The following is a 3,326-nucleotide window of genomic DNA, read 5'->3' on the forward strand; positions in this document are numbered from 1 at the left end:
AGTTTTCAGCTTCTGTGATACATTATTTGTATCTCAAAGAAACCATATGACATTTGTATACTTTGCTCATTTTTAACAATTTACTTTTGAGCTAGCACCTCTACATGGGTCACCTAGAGGGGCAAGGGGTCGCCGCTTACTATTTAGCATTATATCTTGTCTGAGACAACGCTCACATCGAAGGAAAATTAATAGTCAGAGGTACTTACAGGGTCCAATCTCATCATCCAATCTGGGCCTCATTGAACCAAGCCCAATAATGTCTACCTGGGGGGTCTTCTGCTGCTTTTTGCTAAATGGTCAACACTGCAACAGCACGCAATATTGGGTGAGTTTCATTGTTCTCTTGGTTCACTTGCTTAGGTAAACCGTAAATAAAGTAAAAATATGCACAATATATTTTATAGCTCTCTATGTACATATAATGGTTTTTACAATGCAAAACTACACCTGTAGTATTAGTTTCTATGACACAAGTCGCTCCCCCTCCTCTCTCTCTCTCTCTCTATATATATATATATATATATATATATTACAATCTTTAGCTCTACATATGTTGTCTCGTTTCCTCCGTGTACCAAGAAACGAGTGTAACTTCTTTTGGTGGAACATGCTGTCTAGTTGACGGCGGGCTTTTTCCAACAACTAAGTGTCAATCATCATTTACTATGTATACAACGCAACCTTTTGACCCATCTATCGTGCCCACCTGGTCGCGTGAAATGTTGGCCAATACGAACAATAGGCACAATAGAAAGCTAACACATGCGGTGTTGTTGCGTCTAAGACCAGGGAACGCCTGATCGGATCAGTAAAGAGATCGAACGCGCACGTGGTGTATATCTGAGATCATGCAAACACCTGTCATGCAAACACCAGAAACCCGGCATGCCCAGATGTTAGTCATTTTTGATCTTTTGGAATCAAAAACGTTTTATTTTGTGTTCGGATACGAGTCTCATTCATTCGTTTCTCATCCATGTCAGCAGCAGCTGAATTTACATATCCTGGCCTTCCATTGTCTGACACTTTAATCAGTGTAAGGACATCTTTGCGCTGCCTTCAGTTGTGCTATATTAACACTCGTCGAAAACTTCTGAACAGCTTATTTAGGCTCTCCAGATATCTGCAGTCCACTCGACTCACAACGAAGGAGTTTCTCATAACCTTCTTTGCGATTTGTCGGTCACTTGTACTTCGAAAATGACAAGAAACATGTTTTTGATGCATCTCGCAGTAATTTGCCTCCTGTGCATCGCAAGAAGTAAGTAAACTTTGTTTTTGTGGAGATTTGTAACCGTTATAAAATGTTTTCTATCAGAAACGGCTGTAAATGTAAAATAAACTATAACCTACGATACTCACGTAATTAGATAACACTAATTGGGTTGATATTTAGATATAATGTTGTTAATCCGCTGTCAAGTAACGGGTGGGGAACACTGGGGCTTCGAATGATTGTATGGTTCAACCATGAATCTACTGTATGAAACACAGATACAGATATAGGCTAACATGGGAAAATGGGTTACGCAATGCAAAGGGTCATTAAATAAATTTAGCGGATTTTACCAAACTTTGGCTGTTTACTGCAATTAATTTAACTTCTCTTATTTCTGTACTGTATAACCGTACATATTCATAGTAATACAATCGAAGTAAAAAAATAGCTTAGATTTATGAACCTCATTATTTTAACTTCATTTAGATCTCTTTTGCTTTCCAAAATTCTACGTGCCAACTTTTATGAGGTAACTTCTTATGACTCCTTTCTTTTCTTTTCTTTTTATTTCTTTATGACTTTAAGCTAAACATCACTCACGTTATGCATAAAAAAAACATGCAGGTTATCGCAAAAAACCGTCACTTTGCTTTTCGTTCCGCTCTAAGTTCTGTCGTTGTTGGTTCCATGTTACCACGTTCTGTCGTTGTTGATTCCATGTTACCACGTTCTGTCGTTGTTGATTCTATGTTACCACGTTCTGTCGTTGTTGGTTCTATGTTACCACGTTCTGTCGTTGTTTCCCATGTTATCACGTTCTGTCGTTGTTGGTTCCATGTTACCACGTTCTGTCGTTGTTGATTCTATGTTACCACGTTCTGTCGTTGTTGATTCTATGTTACCACGTTCTGTCGTTGTTTCCCCATGTTATCACGTTCTGTCGTTGTTGGTTCCATGTTACCACGTTCTGTCGTTATTGGTTCCACGTTACCGTCTTTTGTCGTTGTTGGTTCCATGTTACCACGTTCTGTCGTTGTTGATCCCATGTTATCACGTTCTGTCGTTGTTGGTTCCATGTTACCACGTTCTGTCGTTGTTGATCCCATGTTATCACGTTCTGTCGTTGTTGGTTCCATGTTACCACGTTCTGTCGTTATTGGTTCCACGTTACCGTCTTTTGTCGTTGTTGGTTCCATGTTACCACGTTCTGTCGTTGTTGATCCCATGTTATCACGTTCTGTCGTTGTTGGTTCCATGTTACCACGTTCTGTCGTTGTTGATCCCATGTTATCACGTTCTGTCGTTGTTGGTTCCATGTTACCACGTTCTGTCGTTATTGGTTCCACGTTACCGTCTTTTGTCGTTGTTGGTTCCATGTTACCACGTTCTGTCGTTGTTGATTCTATGTTACCACGTTCTGTCGTTGTTTCCCATGTTATCACGTTCTGTCGTTGTTGGTTCCATGTTACCACGTTCTGTCGTTGTTGATTCATGTTACCACGTTCTGTCGTTGTTGATTCTATGTTACCACGTTCTGTCGTTGTTTCCCATGTTATCACGTTCTGTCGTTGTTGGTTCCATGTTACCACGTTCTGTCGTTATTGGTTCCACGTTACCGTCTTTTGTCGTTGTTGGTTCCATGTTACCACGTTCTGTCGTTGTTGATCCCATGTTATCACGTTCTGTCGTTGTTGGTTCCATGTTACCACGTTCTGTCGTTGTTGATCCCATGTTATCACGTTCTGTCGTTGTTGGTTCCATGTTACCACGTTCTGTCGTTATTGGTTCCACGTTACCGTCTTTTGTCGTTGTTGGTTCCATGTTACCACGTTCTGTCGTTGTTGATTCTATGTTACCACGTTCTGTCGTTGTTTCCCATGTTATCACGTTCTGTCGTTGTTGGTTCCATGTTACCACGTTCTGTCGTTGTTGATTCCATGTTACCACGTTCTGTCGTTGTTGATTCTATGTTACCACGTTCTGTCGTTGTTTCCCCATGTTATCACGTTCTGTCGTTGTTGGTTCCATGTTACCACGTTCTGTCGTTATTGGTTCCACGTTACCGTCTTTTGTCGTTGTTGGTTCCATGTTACCACGTTCTGTC

At 40.6% G+C, this 3,326-nt stretch overlaps 1 long non-coding RNA gene across 1 annotated transcript in view; it reads right to left on the reverse strand.

Annotated features, from left to right (window-relative positions):
* Positions 1-3,056: 3,056 nt before the first annotated feature.
* The window catches only part of LOC147757849 (uncharacterized), a 2,838-nt gene continuing 2,568 nt past the window's right edge, over positions 3,057-3,326 (reverse strand). Inside the window, exon 3 of the long non-coding RNA XR_015320359.1 lies at positions 3,057-3,326. This is a non-coding gene — a long non-coding RNA (uncharacterized LOC147757849).

Source organism: Varroa destructor, unplaced genomic scaffold (assembly GCF_002443255.2).
Source record: "Varroa destructor unplaced genomic scaffold, Vdes_3.0 BEIS01000002.1, whole genome shotgun sequence".
Taxonomy (NCBI): Eukaryota; Metazoa; Arthropoda; class Arachnida; order Mesostigmata; family Varroidae; genus Varroa; species Varroa destructor.